The sequence below is a fragment of the Lissotriton helveticus genome, chromosome 3_1 (genome assembly GCF_964261635.1).
Source record: "Lissotriton helveticus chromosome 3_1, aLisHel1.1, whole genome shotgun sequence".
Taxonomy (NCBI): Eukaryota; Metazoa; Chordata; class Amphibia; order Caudata; family Salamandridae; genus Lissotriton; species Lissotriton helveticus.
Window position 1 is genome coordinate 1,804,492,996 of NC_136061.1, and position 23,847 is coordinate 1,804,516,842.

Sequence of the window (23,847 nt, forward strand, 5' to 3'; positions counted from 1 at the left end):
AACGCTGGGCGCCATGTAGTGTAGTTCCTATATTCCCAATAGGCTCTGCGCATTGGAATAATATATCCTATAGATGTGACGTAGGACTTATGTCTGCTAGGTCGCTATTGAATATATTAAACTTGATTGGGAGTGCCAGCTAGCTCAGAGGTCACTAGAAACTTTCTCGAGTTCACAAGAAGGAATTTAGTTTCTGACAACCGCATAAACGTGGCAACTTTGTTTCCCCAAGATAAAACTGATCTTCAGAGTCGCGGAAACAATAGATTGATGTTTTACTCCGTCATTCGTGCATGCTTCGTTTCAACAGAGTTGCAGAGAAGTAGAGAGACGGGCGTTTTAAATAAAATGTATTTATTGAGCAGTCTTCTTTCTCAAGCATAAGAAGTGAACTACTACAATCGTAATACTGGTTGCAAAATATAATGCATACAGTAAAAATAGTAGAATAAAATAATACTGTAAGAGCATTGTATGGTTCCTAGACCATAGATAATACATACATAAATAACAGAGGCTAAAAAGTACTGAACTGGTGCGTCTAAAGTGCGCCTACCCCAGTGTACCAAACCTAAGCTTAGTACGAGGGAAGGAGTAAGTGAGGTGTAGCATAAATGTAGTATTCTTTGCCAAGAATCTATCCAAGATTTCTGTAAGGGTCTAATCAGCACCGTACCTTGGTGTAGAATGAAGACGGTCAGTCTCAGGATTCGATTACCAACAACCCGCAAGGGTAGCTTGGAAAAACTGGAGCTGGATTTCTAGGCAGGAGAAAAGACAGCGTCTCTCTCAGTGCGTCTGCTGGAGGGTCGGCTTCTGTCGGCACTTGCAGTAGCAGGGTGCGTCAGGCAAGTAGATAGTCGAACTGCTCCAAACCACTGTGTGTTTGCTATGGCAAGTGTGGGCAAATTTATACCTTGAAGGTACCGAGTTTGACGTAAAGGTGGACATAATAATGTCATTAAAGAGTCTCAGTTCTTTGAAAACTCCATGAGTTCATGGACAAGTCAATATTCGAGCAAGGGGAGTTTTCCAAGAAATCGTTGTGGATTTTCAGAACTATTGGAAGTAGCCCTGCCGTATTTTGACTGCATGAGGTATGTCTAAATATGGTTATGATTTCTATGCCTATATAAGGATATGGTGATTTATACCTATATAAGGGCATGAATCGGGAAAAATACAATAGGGTCCTAAAATGTTATACAACACTACCTGATTAGTGTATTACGCATTGCCTTATTTCTGCATAACGATGTACCTGGTGGTTGTGTTATGCATCGCATTATTTTTACCTTGCAAAGTGCCTGATTGTTGCATTACGCATTGCATTCTTTTTACATTGCAGAGGGTCTAATTGCTGCGTTACGCCTTACAGTATTTTTACATTGCAAAAGTGCCTGATTCTAGCATTACAAACTGTATAACATGATATTAGGATTACAGGAGAATGTTTAGAAGTGCTCATTAATACCGCCAGAATTTACAAGGGCTGGCTAGCCTAACAACTGTCCAGGAGAAATAGTACACAACCTCATATGTTGGGTTTATATTGTGTGGTCTTATCGTATATCTTTTTATATAACGTTTATACTAATTTTTATAAAACTTGTGTGAAGTCTATTTGTGGTGTCATCATTGGGTTGTTGTGAGCGTGGTTGCAAATACTTTACACATTTGCCTTGAAGATAAGCCTGGTTGCTCGTGCCAAGCTACCGAGGGGGTGAGCAGGACTATCTCAGAAGGTGACCTTCCTTTCCCTGATGATGGCACGCGGGTCCCTACTTGGCCTAAGGTACCTACCTCAGCCAACCAGGGATCCCGGGTCTAACACCTAGTTTACCTCTTGAGTACTTATGAACTGACCAGCTCTGTTAGACCTGTCAACTGTTGAATGGTCTTCCCCCAAACTTTTTGCCTTCCTTCTCCTTATTTGCTGATCTCATTTGTACGGGCCTTAGGACTCTTCACACTTTACCACTGCCAACCAGTACTAAAGTGCATGTGCTCACTCCTTAAAACATAATCATATAGGCTTGCCCCCAATTCGCATATGTAATGTACAGATAAGTCCCTATGCAAGTATTACTACTTGTGCCCAGGGTCTGTAAATTAAAAACTACTAGTAGGCCTACAAAAACAATTGATGGGCAGAATGCTGAACAATGTCAAACATTCACCCTAGTACAGAGATCTGGGCCTAAATCCATTGTTTTTTACTCCTCATGCCATTTAAGTTTAGACCCAGCCATATGCAAATCACTCTTGACCCTGTTCCCAATGGGAACAGTCCAGCTCAAACTGCCAGGCCAGGTCCTCCCTGGACAGGAAACAAGCACCCTGGGACCAGTTTAGGGGGAATCACTGTTCATCAGCCAGGTTAGCTTGACTCTAGTGGTCTGGGCATACCTGTCCCACTCGGGTGGCAGATGCAAAAACAATGATGCACAGAATGCTGAAAAATGTCAAACATTCAGTTCAGTACAGAGATCTGGACCTGAATACATGGTTTTCTTTGCCCCCCATTCCATTCCAGCTTACTAGCAGGCCTTAAGCACTAATGCCTGTCAATGCAGCCTGTGTGTGCTACCATTTTGACCTAGCAAAATAAACCCTGGACAGCCCAGAGAGCAAGGTGCAGTGTATTTAAAAAGTCGGACATTTACTTTTACGTTTTACATTTCATGGTAATGAAAAACTGTTACATTAATTTTTCACTATTGCAAGGCATACCTCCTACATAAGATAACATTGAAGTTACTTTAATACATTAAAGAAGCTGTAATTACCAAATTGAAGAAGGGACCCAGTTCATATTTGGTGTCTTTGGAATTGTAATGAAAAATCCTAAAGTGATGAAATCAGATTTTAAGTTACAATTTTGAAAATGCCACTTTTAGAACATGCCAGTTTCCTGCCTTAGAAGCTATGTATGCAGCTGGAATGCACTCAATTGTACTAATTAAATCAACATTTTCAAGTAAACAAATTAATCAAAATAACGTGGGCACCTGGTTGGGGGCTCTGCCAGCCTCCTAATTCACAATTGAAATTACAAGACCCAGATATGTATCTGGGAGTGCCAAGTGCACTACATACAAATCACTTATAATAAGTGTAAACAATTTATATCTAGAGTTCTTGTTAATCTTATTACAAATATTAACCATTCTTGAAATAGTAAACCATCAGGAATCAATGCATCCTTAATTCACAATGACTCTGCAAACATGAAAACGTTGTTCATTCCGCTTTAATCTTGATGGTAGCAGATAGTTCATAAAGTAAATCAAAGATGCTTTAAAATCAGCAAAAGCGTTGACAACATGATGTTTTCCAATGCATTTAGGGTTATAAAATGAGCCCTTCTTCAGGGGGATCTGTAACAAATTAATAAACTAAATTGTTGCATCGTATATGTAATGCTAAACCTTATCTAAGACAACTAAATTATCAACAGGGCTTCAAGGAAGACGGGGCGATTGAGTGATGGTCAGTTAGGGTCTCAGTGTTAAACGTCATGCTCTACCCAATGTTGCAAATGAAAGAAGTGCTTCAAAAACAAGCCGACTGCAGTGCTCAAGGAAACATGAGACATGTGTTTGTGTTAAATGATGCTTACGGGATATCATAAAAAGAAGGTTCATCGTGCTTCATAAATCAACTGAAAACAAATCAGTAGTGATGATGAATAAACAAGCATGCCCTGCTGTAAACCAAAATTAAATCTCCACACGTCGAAATGGAGCATACCTCAAATATTGAAAGTTGGATCACTGAGACAACCAGAGATTTCTTGTTAACTTGTTATCCCCGTAGATCGGGGTTGTACGTTACCAAAAACTCACAAGAATCTACTGAATCCTCCTCTGAGACCAATAGTTTTCGGTTGTAGATCTATCCACAAACCTCTGGATCATTATCTTGATGAGTTTCTTCAACCTGTTGTATCAATCCTAATACTTGTAGAGCGCGCTATTTACCTGTGAGGGTCTCAAGGCGCTGAGGGGTGGGGGGTGCTGCTACTGCTCGAAGAGCCAGGTCTTGAGGAGTCTTCTGAAGGCAAGTAGGTCTTGGGTCTGCCGTATGCGGGTAGGGAGGGTGTTCCAGGTCTTGGCGGTGAGGAAGGAGGAGGATCTGCCGCCGGAGGTCGTTTGTTGGATGCGGGGGACAGAGACGAGGGAGATGCTGGTAGAGCGGAGCTGGCGGGTGGGGGTGTAAAAGCTGAGTTTGCTGTTCAGGTAGGCTGGTCCGGCGTTGTGGAGTGCTTTGTGTGCGTGGGTGAGGAGCTTGAAGGTGATCCTCTTGTCGACGGGGAGCCAGTGTAGGTCTCTCAGGTGGGGGGTGATGTGGCTGTGGCGGGGGACGTTGACGATCAGTAGGGCGGAGGCGTTTTTGTATGCGTTGTAGTCGTCGTAGGTGTTTGTGAAAGCAGGTCCTTCATAACTTACAGGATACCACACATTTGTTGAACATACTTATTGAGGTCCAGATTCCTGAGATCGGAGAGACCTGGTTATGTACAGTAGATGGGATGGCACTTTATATTTCGATTCGCCACCTTGAAGATATTGAATCTATTGAGTGGCACTTTTGCGACATGTGGGTTTACGTGCGAATAAGCTGTTTCTTCTTGAACTTCTGCTTCTGTTTATTCCATAGCTATTTTAAATGGAAGGATTGTTTCTTTCTTCAAGCCATTGGTACATCCATGGGCTTTTCAGGAGGCCCTAGCTATGCAAATATTTTCATGTTGAAAGATGAGACAGAACACAATCGTTCTGACGTTGATTGGACCAGACACATGATTGTTTACCGTTCTTTCTAATCATTTGGCATGGGTCATGCACTGATTTGGAAAATCAGATTATGAAATTGAATGACATAAATCCCAGGATTCAGTTTACTTTCAACATTGATTCACAGAGCATAGCATTCTGGGACGTAATCCAGGAACTTTCAGGCACCACCATTAGTACTAGTGTCTTTAAGAATCCCACTGACCGCAATAACGCTCTATTGTACCAGAGTTTTCATCCCTGGTTACTCAAACGACATCTTCCTTGTACCCAACTTACCAGAATTAGGCGTATAACCTCTGATTCGAATTTGGGCAAGCAGACTTTTACTGAGTATAAACATAAAATCCTAGCAAAGGGCTATCCCCAGGAGGTGGTTGATCAAGCAGAGAGTTGGGCACTTGCCCTGGATCATGTAAATCTTTTGAAGAAGACATGTAAGAGTCAAACTAAACCCAGAGAGGTTTTTGTGTTAACCTCTCCGACCCATTCACATTTGATCAAAAAGATAATATTACAACAATGGGACTTGCTTCAATCTAAGCCTGATTTTATGGGCATTTTCTCCAACGATCCTCTATTCGTTTGCAAAAGAGCACACAATTGGAAATTATTATAATTGATTTGTAAGTTGTGCACTTGGCATGCCCAGATACATATCTGGGTCTTGTAATTTTAATTGTGAATTAGGAGGCTGCCAGAGCTCCCAACCAGGTGCACACGTTATTTTGATTAATTTATTTACTTGAAAGTTTTTATTGAATTAGTACAATTGAGTGCATTCCAGCTGCATACTTTGCTTCTGTTTTAAACTATTCTGCTCAGCAGCTACCACTATGTCTTTTGAGGACATTCTGCAACTCACTGAATATAAAGCTGAAACAAAAGCTTATACTTCCTCGAAAGCAACTGATATTTATGGGCTCATAAAAGAAGTCAAGACTTTTGATACTTCACAAGGACCAGTTCATCAACAACTTCGCCAACTGGTATACTTAATGAGCAGAGAAATAAACCAGCATTTGCACGCTACGACTCTTATCCATTACCATAAAGCCAGCAGGATACCCGGGGGCTTCGATTAGCGATCACACCCATGTTATTTAAAATGAATAGGAAATTCATGGATAGATGGTATGCTATTTTAAACAAGTGTTCCCTGGATCTCATTCTTTTAATAGTTGAAGAGTTGTCTCAAGTTTTAGTAGGCTTGGAATCTGAAATTAAAGAATTCCAGGCGGCATTAACATCATTGATGGAGAAAGATCTTTTGCAAACTACTCTAGTTGAAATCAACATGAAGTTTGATGTTTACACTAAAGAAATTCATGAGCGTAAAATCAGAACATTTTGTTGTGATACAACTGATTATAAATTAGATGAGGTCTACTCTTGGGCCAAGGTATATCCTCAAAAATGCAATTTGAGCAAACCAGGTACCACCTCTTCTTAAGAGAATTTAGTCTCAGTAAGTGACACTTAATTAACATGACCACCTGTGTCATCTATCACTCCAACCACCAGCATTGTGACTGCTGAATCAACCACCTCTAAGGTATCTTTTTTGGAAACCAGCCCTGCTGCCAATCATCCTCCCAATCAGCCATCAGTAGAAACAACAAAACCCGCAGAGGGCACCGATTCGGCAAGACCAGGGACACCACGTCACAAAACGAAACATTAGGCATCAATATTTCCTCCCACAAGCTGTCTGACAACCAGATTTTTATTTTGGATAAAGGAAGCTCGTTTTCACCGACTTTTCGGTCAAATTCTTTAGGCTTTGAGATTGCACTATATAAATTCACCCAAAAACTACGCTTATGACATTTATTTTCCAATGTCAATCCATATTCTAGGGTTGAACATGATTCTGAATATCATGATTTCAAGCCCAAGAGACCTTCTTTTTCTCCTGTTTCATGCAAGATCATAGACACATTCGAACCCTTGGTAAAACAAGATTCATCTAAACAACCTGCCAGGTTATCGGTGTCAACACATCTGAAGAAAAGAGAGAGAATGGCATTGAAGTCTTTACAGCAGACTGAAGTTTTGCATCTTACAAAGGCAGACAAGGGTGGGGCACTAGTTGTAATGGATAGTAAGTTTTTTGAAGGCAAAATGGAAACCATTTTACAAGACATATCGACGTACTTACCTTTAACAGAAGATCCCACTGAATAATTTCACATTTTATTGACCTCTGTTAGAACATGGGGTCTCTAGTTGGCAGAGGTAGGTACCTTTGACCAAATAGGGACACTTGCTTCTAATCAGGGAAAGAGGAATACACTCCTGGATAACCCCTGCTCACCCCATTGGTAGCTGGGCACAAGCAGACAGGCTTATCTCAGAAGCAGTGTGTTAAGCATTTGTGAACACATACAGTAATACAGTGAAAACACTACAGATGGACACCACACAGGTTTTTATAAAAATAAGTATTATCTATATAGACTTAACACAAGACCACAAATGACAAAAATACACAGTACTGTACTTAAAATAGACTTAAACATAGTAGCAGTAACTTAGTTCAAGTTGATGATAAATGCGACACATTAGTCAAAACAGTACCATGGATGAGTAACGCAAAACAAACAAAAGGTCCACAGGGAGGGTGAAGCATCAGTTCCTTGCTTCAGGGGAGGCTATGCGTCTCGCCTCAATGCTTGCACAGAGTAAGAGATGCGAAGTAATGCGTTGATTCTCTTACTGCTTCCCAGTGGCGATGCGGCAAGATGGCGCCTCGACACGATGCGACAATCCGGTGCAAAGCGATAAGATGGCGCCCTTGATGTGATGAGACGACGTGAAGACGATTCATGCATGCCCAACAGCCGTGTGGCGAACTCTGTAACTTTAGACCCACGACAGACCCTGCAACACGCTTCTCCGGTGATGCGACGGCGACCCTTGCAGTGGGGACACGCTTCTCCAGTGATGCGACGGCAAACAGCTGTGATAAAGACACGCTTCTCTGGTGATGCGGCGGCAACACGTATCTCCAGCGAAGCGACTGCAACAGCTGCGACGGTGACATGCTTCTTCTCATTGAGTCGTGCTTCCAGCTCCCAGTGGCACGCAGGCTTCTGCAGACAGAATTCCCAGCAAGGAAATTCAGAGGGAACCTGTTGGTGAAGTTTTGTAGCCCTGGGACTTCAGCAGGAGACAAGTACAAGTTTAAGCCCTTGGAGAAATATTCTGCAAAATGATGAAAGTTCCTTAAAAGTTCCTTCTCCTTTCCTTGGCAATGAAGACACCACTGCAGACCAACCCAGCAAGCAGCACACTGGCAGAGGGGCAGTCCAAACTCCTGCAGTTTCCTTGGTTCTTGTCCTTGGCAAAGGTTTGTCATGTTGTTCCAGAAGTGATCTAAAGTCCTGGGGTCTGGGCCACAATATTTATCCGGCAAATCCATTATCCTCTGCAGGCAGAGGGTCCTGTACCTAGTTCAAACCAGTTCTGGGTGCATTATATCAGTTTCAGTTTCAGTTTCAAAGAACTTTATTCGGTTAAAAACAAGTAACCATAAAAGTGACAGACATAAAAACAGATTACAATAATTACAGCTCTTAATGTGAGTTCAGTGAGGGGGATCAATAGACAGTTATTCGGTTATTACCATTTGTTTCCGTAATTTAGAAACACTTTTTAGGAAATTTAAAACCACAGTTACAGTTAAAACCGTATCCATTCTCTGGACTTCTAAAAAAGCTGGGCGGCATCTGGTTAAATTCATTTCTTTTGCATTATATCAGTGCACACCTTCTTCCTTCGTCAGGGAGGGCCAGGGTTCTCAGACACACCACAGGAGGTGGGGCCAGCATTGTGGAAGGCAGGCACAGCCCTATTCAGGCCCAGGTGCTACTCCTCCCACCACTCTACATGCAGAAGGGTCTATTCAGCCCTTTACTGACTCACCCTGTCTCCTGGAGCCTCCCCAGCCCCTGTCACTCACAAACCACACATGCAATACACAAGCTAGCAGAGGCAGGCTGGAAGGTTAGGTAAGAAAATACCCATTTTCTGAAAGAGGTATTTTCAAACACAGGATGTTAAAACTAACTTTACTAAAATATGTATTTTATCATCTTTCAGCATACTAAATCCGAACTGCTTCCATCCTCCCTGGGTCAGTTAGGATTATAAGATTTTATAATCAAACTTGCCCATTCTGACCTATGGGGATAGGTAGCCTTGCAATAGTGATAAACAAAAATGGCTGTAATTCACTATCAGGACATGCCACCCACAGCAGAGCATGTCCTACCTCTTACATACAATGCACCCTGCCTTTCGGCCTACCTTAGGGGTGTATTATATGTAGAAAAGGAAAGCGTAAGGGACTGGTAAGTGGGTGCACTTACCAAGACATCGTGGCAGTACTAGACTGCACACAGGCTCTGTAGTGGCAGGCCTGAAACACACTTTACAAGCTGCTTCTGTGGGTGGCACAATCAGTGCTGCAAGCCCACCAGCAGCATTTGATTTACAGGCCCTGGGCACACGTGGTGCACTATACTAAGGTCTGACAAGTAAATCGAATAAGCCAATCATGGAGTCACTAATCAATACATCAATTTACCATAGGGAGCACTTGCACTGTGGTACTGTATAGCAGTGGCGCAGTGCCCAAAGCATCTAAACCAGCAAAACATATCAAAAACAGCAGAGACAATGATTGAAAAATGGAAGGGAGACTCACGCCAATGGTACCAGGTCTAAAACGTGTCCGCTCCAGCTGATATGTGGGGAGGACTACCCTTCACCTTGGTAGTTCTCTTCATTAAGATAGAAAAATCTGGACAGACCATCAGCATTGACGTGTTCTGTACCAGGGCGATGTTCCACCATGCAGTCTGTCCCCTGTAGGGAAATGGACCACCTCAACAACTTTGGATTGTCACCCCTCATCTCATCAACCATTTGAGGGGCCTGTGGTCTGTCTGAACCCGTAAGTGAGTCCCAAACAGGTATGGTCTCAACTTCTTCAGTGCCCAGACCACAGAAAACGGCTCACGCTCAATTGCACTCCACTTTTGTTCCCGTGGAAGTAACCTCCTACTGATGAAGACTACAGGTTGGTCTAGGCCCTCCTCGTTAATCTGTGAAAGAATAGCCACCACACCATGTTCTAAAGCGTCTGTTTGGACAATAAATTCCCTTGAGAAGTTGGGCGCCTGAATCACGGGTGCTGTGAACATGGCAGTCTTGAGGGCGTCAAAAGCCTTCTGACAGGTGTAAGTCCAGTTCACTTCCTTGGGTGGCTTCCTGGAAGTCAGCTCAGTCAAGGGGGCAAAAATTTTACCATACCCCCTGACAAACTTCCTGTAGTACCCCGTGAGTCCTAAAAAGGCTCTCACCTGTGTCTGGGTCCTGAGGGGTTCCTATGCCAGGATGGTATCAATCTTGGGCTGTAGGGGCGCCACTTGGCCGTACTCTACGTGGTGCCCCAAGTACACCATGGAAACCTGGCTGATCTGGCACTTACTCACCTTGATCGTGAGGCCTGGATTGCGCAGTGCCATCAAGACTTTCCAGAGGTGGTACAGATGTTCTTCCCAACTGGCGCTGAACACTACAGTGTCATCCAAGTAGTCAGCACTGAAATCCTCCAGTCCAGCAAACACCTGGTTGACCAACTTCTGAAAGGTGGCAGGGGCATTCTTCATCCCAACGGGGCATAACTCGGAATTGGTAGGGCCCATCTGGTGTGGAGAATGCAGCCCTCTCTTTGGCCCCATCTGTTAAGTCGATTTGCCAGTACCCAGACATCAAATCAAATGTGCTGAGGTACTGTGCAGCCCCTAACTGATCAATGAGCTCATCAGCTCTGGGGATGGGGTGTGCATCAGTCCTGGTGACTGAAGTGAGTACCCAGTAGTCCACGCAGAACTTGGGACCAAGACCACTGGGCTGGCCCAAGGGCTGTTAGAGGGCTCAATCACCCCTAAGGCAAACATCTTGGAGACCTCCTCCGTGATGTAAGCTCTGACCCTGTCAGTCACTCTGTAAGCCTTGTGCTTAACAGGAGGACTTTCCCAAGTGTCCACATCATGGACGCACCACTCAGTGACACCAGGCACCAGGGAGAGCAAATCAGAGAATTGTTCCAACAGTTGGCGACAATCTTGCTGCTGTTCAGTGGCCAGTGTGGCAGAGAGGCTGACATCATCCATTGACCCATCTTGCTCTGTTGCAGACAGGAGGTCAGGAAGAGCCTTGGTTTCTTCTTCCATTCCATCATCTGTTGCCAGGAGCATGCCCACTTCGAACCTTTCTAAGTGGGTCTTCAGGTAGTTAACATGCAGGACCCGCAAAGGGTTCTAGGAGACCAAAAGTTCACCAGGTAGGTGACATCACTCTTGTGCTCCACCACCTCAAATGGTCCAGTCCACCTGTCTTTGAGCGCACAAGGCTCTACAGGGGCCATGACCCAAACTTTCTGACCAGGCTGTAGCTCAATCAGAGTGGCATTCTAATAGTACCACAGCTTCATCTCTTCCTGGCTGGCTTCCAGAGTCGCCCGAGCGAGCTGTCTGTATTGTCGAGTCTGGTTCCTGAAGGCCAGCATTTAACTGTATACTTCCTGGGGAGGTTTCCTCGGAGATTGCTCCCAGCCTTCCGTGACCAGACTCAAAGGTCCTCTTACCGGGTGACCATACAGCAGTTCAAAGAGGCTGAACCCTAAGGACTTCTGTGGTACCTCACGGTAAGCAAAAAGAAGGCATGGCAAGAGGACGTCCCACTTATGCCTCATAGGTTCCTCAAGACCCATAATCATGCCCTTAAGGGTCCGGTTGAATCTCTCAACCAGCCCATTACCTTAGGGGTGGTAAGTAGTGGTGAACTTTATGTAACACTGCACTCCTGCCACAGGGACTTCATATAATTAGATATGAAGTTTGTAACACGATCTGACCTCACCTCTCAGGGGAACCGCACACAGGAGAAAATCCCCATCAGTGTGCACGTCCCACCACGGGGGCCATCACTGTCCTGAGAGGGATGGCTTCTAAGTACCGGGTAGCATGGTCCACTAAGACCCGGATAAACCTGTTGCCCATGGCTGTCTTGGGGTCCATTGGCCCCAAAATGTCAATGCCCACCCGTTCAATGGGGGTACTGACAACCGGGAAAGGTTAGAGGGGAGCCTTATGCTTCCTTCCACTTTTTCCACTTGCCTGGCAAGTTTGACAAGTCCTACAATGAGTGTCTGAACTCTTCCACATCTGGGGCCAGTAAAAGTGGGTGACAGGCCTTTCAAATGTCTTGTCCTGCCCCAGATGTCCAGCTAACGGCAAATCATGAGCCAAACCCAGTAGGAAGGCTCTGAAGCGCTGGGGTACCACCAGCACACGGGCTGACCCAGGCTCAGCAACCTTAGGCTCGCTATACAGGAGGTCGTTCTCCCAGTAGATCCAATGTGATCCAGACTGATCACCTGCTGCCAGGTTAGTGGCCAATTGCCGCAAACCCACAAGAGACGGGCACTTCTTCTGCTCTGCCCAAAATTCCTCCCTGGTGGATCCTCCTTCTTGCTGCCAATGGGTCAGCTCAGGCAGGTCCCCCAGTTTAGCAACGTGTTCACCTCCAGGTTCCAGCGCATAACCCTCATGGTCTACCTCCTCCTGGATCGTGGGACCAGGAGGAGGCCATACTTTCAGGCTCCAGGACCTCTTGAACACCCTTACTGGCTACCATAGACCAGGTGGTCACACATGCCCACCCAGGCAGACCCAACATCTCCAAATGAGCCTTCTTCTCCACCTTAGCCCAAGGCGAGCTCTCTAAATCATTGCCCAACAGACAATTCACAGGCATGGCTGGCCTCACAGCTACTTGGGAAGTACCTAAGACCCCCCCCACTCAAAAGGAACCTGAACCTCCTCACACTGGCTCTCTGAGTTGTCCACGGCAACTACAGAGAAGAAGGCATGGGGATAACCTGTTTTTTGGACACCAGCCGGCAACTGACAGCTGTCAGAATCGGTATATTACCAAATCCTTAAATCCAGCCTCCTACATCGCAAGGGGCTAAATACCGGTCGGTAACTGGAAATTTGCCGATTTTCGGCCGTTACCGACTGGTAATAGCCCAGCTACATATGTCCCTTAATCCCTCAGTATCCACCATGAAGCACATGTGTGCATCATCACCAATAACACTGCACCTCAACATCCCACACCTTCTATTCTTGGCCAGACTATTCTACTGAAAGACAGCAAGATTATAGAACAGAAGAGAAGTAGGCATATGCAAGACCATACTACATTAAGGCTAGGATGAAATAACACACTAAAATCAATACAAAATGGTGGTGATTGAGGGTCACCATAGGGCATCAGACCACAAAAGTGGCTCATGCACTACATTGCACCCTATGACACTTGGTAATCACCATTCACATATATCAAAAACAAAATCGCTGAACTAAAGGCACAACTATGAATGAAGCACTGCATCTTTTAACTGCAAAAGTGGTATTATTGCAAAGTAACTAGCAACTCAATATCATGACTGAAAAAAAAACTATAATTGGGGCACTGTATCCATTAACTGAGGGTGAAACCATTTAAAACTACATTTCTAAAGTGAAAGACACAAATCTGCAGGCCATAATCGAAAGCATACCTACAAGGGAAAAAACACATTTTAGAATCAAAAACACAGCTGCGAAAAAAGCATATGTTGAATCAGCAACTCTCGTGCTGCAGTAGTTACACCGAAAACATATAATTCAAAGCAATCATAACTGGGTTTAAAGAACGACATCACATAACTGAAAAACATAGCAAAAGATATGATGATCACTGTAGAGCAAGCAAAGACTGCATTACAATTCATGTAAAAGCAATAACTCAGGTGGATATAAGGACTCTAGCAAATATCTGGATGCTTGTTGAATGAATCTTTTGAATGCCTCTAATAATTAAACTTGAAGCAATACTGAAGTAGCAAATTGTTTTATATAGAGGGTGCCTTCATATTAAAAAAAAATGTCTTTCAATGCAAATTCTGCATATTGTAGGATGAATGATTTGGGCGTCCGGTGGGTCCATTCTACACTGTCCAGTGTGGTACGGAGGACCTCGGGTGTGTCATCTTGAGGCAGGCTGGTGTACAGACTTTCGATATCCATACTCACTGGGGTGAATGTGGTAGGGTTGAATCGGACGTTCTTGATTTGGCATAGTAGGTCTTTAGTGTCTTTCGAGCACGCAGGGTTGGCCTGCACCAGAGGTTGCAAAAAGAAATCGCTAAAGCGTGAAAGGGGTTCCAAAAGTTAACCTATGCCGGACACAATAGGTCTGCCGGGGGAGGGCGGGGGGTATTTTTGTGAATCTTTGGGATTGTGTAGAAGTATGGGATCTTTGTGCCTCCGGGGGAGAGATACAATGCTTCATGTGTGCTGATGTGTCTATTTGATTCTGCCTCATGTACCAGGATGTCTATTTTGGTTTGAGGGGATTGCTTGGATCTTGGTCAAGTTTGCGGTTTTTTTTGGTGTCATCAAGGAGGCGGAGGCATTCTTGCTGGTATGCGTCTTTGTTTTGCAGGACTATTCCTCCTCCTTTGTCTGCAGGTTTTATAATGATGGTATCCTTATTTTTAATCTGACGATTGCAGCCAACTGGCTTGCACTTGTGTTCTTGAATGTAGGTTCCTCCATGGTGTTTTCAATTTCCTTGTAGATTGATTGTTCGAAAGCTATCAGTTCCACAGGGGTAGTGTGTGGTGGTGGGATAAAGGTGGATTTCAGTTTGAGGTTAGTGTCTCCTTTGTCCTTGCTCAAGGTGGTGGACGGTCTTTGATTGTCAAAGAAGGCTTTTAGTTTAAGCTTACGAAAGAACTTGGAAAGTTTGCAATGGAGTTTGAATTTATCAAGTTTTGCGGTTGGTGAGAAACCTAGTCCTTTGTTTAGTAATTCATCCTCGGCGTCGGTGAGTGTGTGGTCAGACAGATTCGTCACTAATGTTTGGATGTGCTCGGTCCAGCTTGTTTGCTGAGTGTGTTGGCGCTCCGGTTCTGGTCTTCCTCCCAGTGTACTTGGCTCCTTCCTCGTCTTCTACCTCGTCCTCTCCAGCCAGCCTCTAAAAAAGTGAAACCTTTGGTTTGGATTCCAATATTGTATTGGTGGTGGTGCGAAGGCGGGGTTCCAGCTATACATCATTTATGGGGTCATTTGGGGACCATTGGTGGATGAGGGCCAAAGTAATTGGTATGGCCACCTTGGTGTACAGTCAGCCAATGCTGTTGCCAGGTGGTGTTTGGCCCCTGCCTCCTTGTCTGTTTCATTGTTTGATCTGTAGCTTCCATTGCTTGATCCACTGCTTACGGAGGACCCGTCATCAGAGGAGACAGATTGCGCTGTCCTGTTTGGAGCTTCGTAGTCTGAATAGGGGTAGGTTTTTACAAAGTAAAACTTCTTTAGATCCTTCTGGAACTGGTTGATCTTGAAGCGGGTACGATCTTCTTTATATTCCGTCATTTCCTTCTTAACTTCGTCAAGTCTTTTCTTGTATGGCGTATGGGTGGTTTTGTAATGGCTCTCTGTTGCCTGGATACCTATTAGAATGGCATCTGACAGTCTTTTAGCAGTCTGAATTATCAAGATGATCCAGTCTCTGGTGCAGTGCCAAGCAATCTGTGCCCAGTCCCTACGAAATTGCATTATCCTTGTTTCCCTTTCAGATATTCTTCTTGCTGGATCTGTAAGTAACCTGAACCAAAACACTCACAGCGCACTTTAGGGTGTGTGCTGATATAGACACTGTGGCCGCCTTCCATAACCTTTTTGGGCCACCTACACTATTCTTGGTCCTAAAGAAAGCTCCACAATTAGCGTAGAAGACTGAAACTAGTTGACCTACACTTTTTTCGGGATATTGAGACTTATCTTGAACAGCTTGGCCAGCCTCGAATGTTCTAAGAACGTGATACCTTCCTCCCAAGAGCTCTGTGACGACCTGGCTGGGTTCTTCCATGATAAAATTAAAATCGTTATTGAGGATCTGGGAGGTGGTCAGCAACTACCGGGGGCGGAAAACACTGAGATTATCGGCTGTGACAATACGGTGGAAAAGGAATTTGAGTCTTCTGCTGCTAGTGTAGAAGGAGAGGCCGTCATTCGCCTTTCTGAGTTTGCGCCTCTGGGAGTGGATGATTTTAATAGGGTGGCTTGTGGTGTCCCCTCTGGGTTTCCTCATGATCCTGTGCCCCATAAAATATGGATTGAATTTAAGGCAGAGCTGTTTTCCACTCTGGTTGATTTGCAACCAGCCTCTGTCCAGTGGTGTGGTCCCAGTCCGGTGAAAACAAGCATTAGTGACACCCCTGCTAAAGAAGCCCTCGTTTTACCCGGAGTGTCCTAAGATCTTTAGGCCTATCTCTCTCCTGCCTTTTCCAGCTAAAATCGTGGAGCGAGTGGTGATTAGCACTCTGTCTAAGTTTTTGGAACAACATAATCTGCTGGAGGAGGTTCAGTTCGGCTTTCAACCAGCACATGGAACTGAAACGGCTCTAGTGACCGTGATGGACAAACTTCGGATGCGGGCAGGCAGTGGGCAGGCAGCTGTTTTAGTTTTGCTTGACATTGCTTGCCGCCTTCGATACGGTCAACCATGTGATTCTGTTGAATAGACGGAGAGAGGTGGGCTGACGGGATCCGTCCTGAGGTGGTTCCAGTCATTTTTACGGGATCGATTGCAAGCAGAATCCCTCCCCCCTTTTCAATCTCCTTACAATAATATCTCGCATAGCATACCACAGGGCTCGGCTATCAGCCCCATTTTATTCAACATTGATATGAAACCCCTGATTGCTCTCATCAAAGAGCATAACATTAACATCGTTAATTATGCGGATGACACACAGTTGATTTTCTCCCTTGAGGGAGACCAGTCAACCCCGTTAGAAGTGTTTCATAACTGCTTGCGTGATACGGCCATCTGGCTGAAGGAGAACTCGCTGAAATTTAATGCAGATAAGACAGAGGTGCTTTACTGTTCTAGGGGCAGAATTCCCTCTGTCTTGCTTAGTAATTTCTGGCCCGCCACTACCTCATCCATGGTTCAAACTGTGAAGAAGGTCCACAACCTGGGCGTCATGTTTGACTATAAACTCACCTTGGAAGCTCAGGTCATGAAAACTGTGACCTGTTGTCTGGCCATTATTAGGTCTCTGCACAATATCCTTCCTCTGCTACCATCTCATGCTCGTGCATTGATAGTGCGCAGTACTATTCTTAGTAGACTTGATTATTGCAAAGCTTTGTTTCTCGAGGCTCCTAAATTCTTGCTTGACAGGTTGCAGAGGATTCAGTCAACCGCTGCCAAGTTGGCCCTGGGGTGGCCCAGATGATCCGCTTCCTCGGCGGCCATGGCAGAACTGCATTGGCTTCCGCTGAGACATAGAGTTCAGTTCAAGTCTCTCTGCATAGTAAAGCCTTGCATAGGTTGGGGCCTGTGTCCATGCAGAGAAAGTTTGAGTGGTACGCTCCTGTGAGAAGCCTTCGTTCTTCCTTAGCAAGACTAGTAAAATTTCTCAGATTCAGGAAAGCTAGGGCAGGTGGTCGATCCTTTGGGATCGCAGCTGCCAAACTTTGGAATCAGCTCCCATTGGAGCTAAGACAAGTCAGTGATCTCCTTGTCTTTAGAAGGAGACTCAAAACCTGGTTGTTTCCTAAACCTTAGTTGGCTGTCGGCTCCGGTGCACTCTTTTTTCCTTTTCCTATTTTGAGCCATCAGCGCCAGGATTCCTTTTTGGTGATAGTGCACTTTATAAGTTAAATAAATGAAATAAAATAAATAAATAAATCTACACCTCACATATATCCCGCCTATGTTTTTACTCATGCCCTAGGACCCTTTTATTAAAACTTTTACAAGGGCATTTCATACAGGCATTTTTATCATTTAAATTCACTTCACATAGCACTTCACTTTGTACAATCAACCTGAAATCCAGCTAGACCCTGATGATGAACCATGCCACCAACTAGGTAGGTCGGTGTGGGGTTTCATAAGACAAAGATCTGTTGTCAGCGTTCCTCTAGTAAGGTACAGGTGAACAACCTTGAACTCAACCTGCTACAGGACTTGTCCACATTGTTTTCTACAAACTACTGGGGAAAGGGACAAGTACCTAGCTCATTTCCTCACTCTCTAGTTGTTGTTTTGTAGGTAAGAAAATACCCACTTTCTAATACAGAATGTTAAAACCAACTTTACTTAAAGATGCATTTTATCATCCTGAGTTCAGGCATACTAAATTTGAATTGCTACCATGTTCCCTGGGTCAGTTTGGATTATAAGATGTTATAATCAAACTGCCCATTCTGGCATATGGGGACAGGTAGCCTTGCAATAGTGAAAAACGAAAATGGCTGTAATTCACTATCAAGACATGTCACACACATCAGGGCATGTCCTACCGCTTACTTACAATGCACCCTGCCCATGGGCCTACTTTAGGAGCGTCTGATAAGTAGAAAAGGGAAGGTTTAGGGATTGGTAAGTGGGTGCACTTACCAAGTCAACATGTGAGGATCTAGAACGCACAAAGGCTCTGCAGTGGCAGGCCTGAGACATACTTTACAAGCGCTTCTGTGGGTGGCACAATCAGTGCTGCGAGCCCACCAGCAGCATTTGATTTACAGGCCATGGGCACACATGGCGCACTGTACTAAGGTCTGACAAGTAAATCAAATAAGCCAATCATGGAGTCACAAATCAATACATCAATTTACCATAGGGAGCACTTGCACTATTGTACTGAACACAGTGGGACAGTGCCTAAAGCATCTAAACCAGCAAAACATATCAAAAACAGAGAAAGAATCAGTGATAAATGGAAGGGAGATTCACGCCAATGGTACCAGGTCTAACAACTTCCATTTTGTCTCATGCACTTGAGATGAAATGGATCACTGAGAAAACCAGATATTTCTTGTTAACTTGTTTTCTCCATAGACCAGGGTTATACATGTTACCAAAAATTCACAAGAATCTACTGAATACTCCTTTGAGACCAATAGTATCCAGTTGTGGATCTATCCACAAACCTTTGGGTCATTATCTTGATGAGTTTCTTCAACCTATTGTACAAGCAGGTCCTTCATACTTACAACATTCCACACATTTGTTGAACATTCTTAATGAGGTCCAGATTTCTGAGAGACCTGGTTATGTACAGTAGGTTGAACTGTTGAACTGTTAGAATCCGCATGACATATTGTACCAATTGTCTATGGATTTTAATTAATTGTTTTAGCTGAGCTTACAGTTCTGGACCTGTCATTTGTTCAATGGCAGCATGTGGTGTATAGCTGGCTAGTACCGGCCATGTTGCTCCTGGTCTACCTAGTGGACTGAGCCTGGTAATGTGATTTTGATGTTGTAGGGCGCCTTTAAACCAGAGCTGATGCTCTTGGTAAGTTTCAAAGTCCTCGAAAGGAACGTATTCCGCTAGATGTTCCTCTATCTAATAGAAGTGGAACACATGTGTTGTTGGATTTGCTTGTGGAAAGATAATCCATGAGTAGAATACCTCTGTCTGTCGATATTCATGTGCCTCTATGACACAAATTACCCTACCACCTCGTGGTGATAGGCCATTTTCTATGAGCTTTATAGCTATAGTTTTCCGCACATTTTCCAGGATGTTTATAGCATCCACATCATCATGTCGGAAACCTGTAACGTCAAGACCTGGTTGGTTTGCATTTAATGCAGTTCCACTGGCCCCCAGATTATCATCGTCGGCCATTTTGTTGACTGAAAGTTTGCAGAGCAAGTTTCAAGGAAAATAAAGGAAAGGTGCACAATATTTTGGAACACTGTATCCTTCAACGTTGATCAAAACCAAAAACGAATAAATTGGATTTTTCGTCCTACTCAGTAATAGCGGATATTTTATCCTTTAACCCACTCCACACGTCTATTAGAGTATTTTGCGGGGAAAAGGGGTCTCTGTGAAAAGCACGACTGAGTTACTCTAGTATCTAGCGTTAAATTAGCGCCTTACCAAACGTTGGGTGCCATGTAGTGTGGTTCCTATATTCCCAATAGGCTCTGCGCATTGGAATAATATATCCTATAGATGTGACGTAGGACTTATGTCTGCTAGGTCGCTATTGAATATATTAAACTTAATTGTGAGTGCCAGCTCGCTCAGAGGTCACTAGAAACTTTCTCGAGTTCACAAGAAGCAATTTAGTTTCTGACAACCGCATAAACATGTCAACTTTGTTTCCCCAAGATAAAACTGATCTTCAGAGTCGCGGAAACAATAGATTGATGTTTTACTCAGTCATTCGTGCATGCTTCGTTTCAACAGAGTATGTAAGAAGGGGGGTCCCAGACAAAACACAACAAATTTCTAAATTCACACCAATTAGAATGAATTAATTCAAAAAAAGGGGCGATCGAATCGCGGTGCAAGGTGTTTTTATTTTCACCGCACCAATCCTAAATATTCATTAGGTCATTAATCAGAACATAAGTATTTGCACAATATACAGAAATTCAATAAACCCACAGGGGAGAGGGGAAGGTGCAAGGAAGGGAAAATAACCATTTCTTGAATGTTCAAACATCACATATCATACTTCAAATATATCGGTCCACATTTTATGATCAACGAACAAATTAAATAGATCCCCAAAAGTGGGGTCAAATATAGTGTAAACACATCAGAATAAATTTCAAAAGACAAATCTCCTATACAGCTATATACATAGAAATGTTCTGTAGGAGTTTAATTAGGTAGAGGAAGTCTACGTTTCGACCCTAAGAATGTAGGACGGTGGATCCTTACTACGCGGGTCTTCGTCAGGACGTGAGGAGGGGGAGGGGCGGGGTGGTAGTTGTGGGGCTGTTCCTGATGAGGAAAAGGTACTAGGCCTCTGAAAAAACGTAGTCCTGGCACATGCCGTATAAAGCTGTATCTCAGCCGTAGTATTATATAGTATCCGGCTGTTCAAATAGTTGTGGCGGGATTAATTGGTCCAAAAGCGCGTCAGTATGTCCCATCTGTTACTCGCGCTCTCCATATACATTAGTGGAGGTAGCTGATTCTCTGCCGTAGTGTTGGCCCATTCAAAAAGGGTGTTTGTATCTTCATAAATGCGGCGGGATTTTTTCGTATTGAAGTACAAACGTGTCAGTTTAATCCATCGGAAATTCCGAAATGAAATTATTACCGGAGCGCGCAAGCCTGCGTCTGCCTCAGTCAGGTAGCATTCAGGATTTTCATTTTCCTGAATGCTACCTGACTGAGGCAGACGCAGGCTTGCGCGCTCCGGTAATAATTTCATTTCGGAATTTCCGATGGATTAAACGGACACGTTTGTACTTCAATACGAAAAAATCCCGCCGCATTTATGAAGATACAAACACCCTTTTTGAATGGGCCAACACTACGGCAGAGAATCAGCTACCTCCACTAATGTATATGGAGAGCGCGAGTAACAGATGGGACATACTGACGCGCTTTTGGACCAATTAATCCCGCCACAACTATTTGAACAGCCGGATACTATATAATACTACGGCTGAGATACAGCTTTACACGGCATGTGCCAGGACTACGTTTTTTCAGAGGCCTAGTACCTTTTCCTCATCAGGAACAGCCCCACAACTACCACCCCGCCCCTCCCCCTCCTCACGTCCTGACGAAGACCCGCGTAGTAAGGATCCACCGTCCTACATTCTTAGGGTCGAAACGTAGACTTCCTCTACCTAATTAAACTCCTACAGAACATTTCTATGTATATAGCTGTATAGGAGATTTGTCTTTTGAAATTTATTCTGATGTGTTTACACTATATTTGACCCCACTTTTGGGGATCTATTTAATTTGTTCGTTGATCATAAAATGTGGACCGATATATTTGAAGTATGATATGTGATGTTTGAACATTCAAGAAATGGTTATTTTCCCTTCCTTGCACCTTCCCCTCTCCCCTGTGGGTTTATTGAATTTCTGTATATTGTGCAAATACTTATGTTCTGATTAATGACCTAATGAATATTTAGGATTGGTGCGGTGAAAATAAAAACACCTTGCACCGCGATTCGATCGCCCCTTTTTTTGAATTAATTCATTCTAATTGGTGTGAATTTAGAAATTTGTTGTGTTTTGTCTGGGACCCCCCTTCTTACATACCGAACAATTACCCAGGTCCCACTGACTATATGGGTCAAACCCTTTAAACTTATAATATCGTTTCAACAGAGTTGCAGAGAAGTAGATAGACGGGCGTTTTCAATAAAACGTATTTATTGAGCAGTCTTCTTTCTCAAGCATAAGAAGTGAACAACTACAATCGTAATACTGGTTGCAAAATATAATGCATACAGTAAAAAGAGTAGAATAAAATAATACTGTAAGAGCATTATATGGTTCCTAGACCGTAGATAAATACATACATAAATAACAGAGGCTAAAAAGTACTCAACTGGTGCGTCTAAAATGCGCCTACCCCAGTGTACCAAACCTAAGCTTAGTACGAGGGAAGGAGTAAGTGAGGTGTAGCATAAATGTAATATTCTTTGCCAAGAATCTATACAAGATTTCTCCAAGGGTCTAATCAGCTCCGTACCTTGGTGTAGAATGAAGACGGTCAGTCTCAGGATTCGATTTCCCAACAACCCGCAAGGGTAGCTTGGAAACACTGGAGCTGGATTTCTAGGCAGGAGAAAAGACAACGTCTCTCTCAGTGCGTCTGCTGGAGGGTCGGCTTCCGTCGGCACTTGCAGTAGCAGGGTGCGTCGAGCAAGTAGATAGTCGAACTGCTCCAAACCACCGTGTGTTTGCTATGGCAAGTGTGGGCATAATTATACCTTGAAGGTACCGAGTTTGATGTAAAGGTGGACATAATAACGTCATTAAAGAGTCTCAGTTCTTTGAAAACTCCATGAGTTCTTGGACAAGTCAATATTCGAGCAAGGGGAAGTCCCTAGCTGCTGAACCCGAGTTTTCCAAGAAATCGTTGTGGATTTTCGGAACTATTGGAAGTAGCCCTGCGTATTTGGACTGCATGAGGTATGTCTAAATATGGTTATGATTTCTATGCCTATATAAGGATATGGTGATTTATACCTATATAAGGGCATGAATCGGGAAAAATACAATAGGGTCCTAAAATGTTATACAACACTACCTGATTAGTGTATTACGCATTGCCGTATTTCTGCATAACGATGTACCTGGTGGTTGTATTATGCATCGCATTATTTTTACCTTGCAAAGTGCCTGATTGTTGCATTACACATTGCATTCTTTTTACATTGCAGAGGGTCTGATTGCTGCGTTACGCCTTACAGTATTTTTACATTGCAAAAGTGCCTGATTCTAGCATTACAAACTGTATAACATGATATTAGGATTACAGGAGAATGTTTAGAAGTGCTCATTAATACCGTCAGAATTTACAAGAGCTGGCTGGCCTAATAACTGTCCAGGAGAAATAGTACACAACCTCTTATGTTGGGTTTATATTGTGTGGTCTTATCGTATATCTATTTATATAAAGTTTATACTATTTTTTATAAAACTTGTGTGAAGTCTTGTTGTGGTGTCATCATTGGGTTGTTGTGAGCGTGGTTGCAAATACTTTACACATTTCCCTTGAAGATAACCCTGGTTGCTCGTGCCAAGCTACCGAGGGGGTGAGCAGGACTATCTCAGAAGGTGACCTTCCTTTCCCTGATGATGGAACAAGGGTCCCTACTTGGCCTAAGGTACCTACCTCAGCCAACCAGGGATCCCGGGTCTAACACCTAGTTTACCTCTTGAGTACTTATGAACTGACAAGCTCTGTTAGACCTGTCAACTGTTGAATGGTCTTCCCCCAAACTTTTTGCCTTCCTTCTCCATATTTGCTGATCTCATTTTACGGGCCTTAGGACTCCTCACACTTTACCACTGCCAACCAGTACTAAAGTGCATTTGCTCATCCTTAAAACATAATCATATTGGCTTGGCCCCAATTCGCATATGTAATGTACAGATAAGTCCCTATGCAAGTATTACTAC